We start from the raw sequence: 365 nt of genomic DNA, 5'->3' as shown, positions 1-365 counted from the left end.
TGGTCTCCTGGGTGCACAGCAAGAGAGCCATCTCAGGTGTGCCATGTGTCTCCTCTGGGGAGCTGATCTCTCACTGCGACCCTCCTGGTGGATGTCAACTGTCCAGGATCCCAAGAAGACTTGGTTAGCAACTGGGTCCCTGCTTACAGTTTGGTGGATGATGCCATCTCTGGGGCCGAGATTGCCCCTTGCCTTCTGGCCCTAGCTGTCACCTGCCTGCCTCTCTGCCTCAGGTTGGGGGAGGGGTCAGTTCATAGCCAGCTAGCTCTCCTCTGGTATTCGCTCAATCCTTTGTTCTGTGAGCGGGCCAGGCTGTGCCTTAGAGCTTTTCGCGAGGAAGTTTCTCTCTCTCTCTCTCTCTCTCT

This window comes from Bison bison, unplaced genomic scaffold (assembly GCF_000754665.1).
Source record: "Bison bison bison isolate TAMUID 2011002044 unplaced genomic scaffold, Bison_UMD1.0 scf7180017864324, whole genome shotgun sequence".
Lineage (NCBI taxonomy): Eukaryota > Metazoa > Chordata > Mammalia > Artiodactyla > Bovidae > Bison > Bison bison.
The sequence above is the reverse complement of the archived record's forward strand: the minus strand, read 5'-3'. Positions refer to the sequence as shown.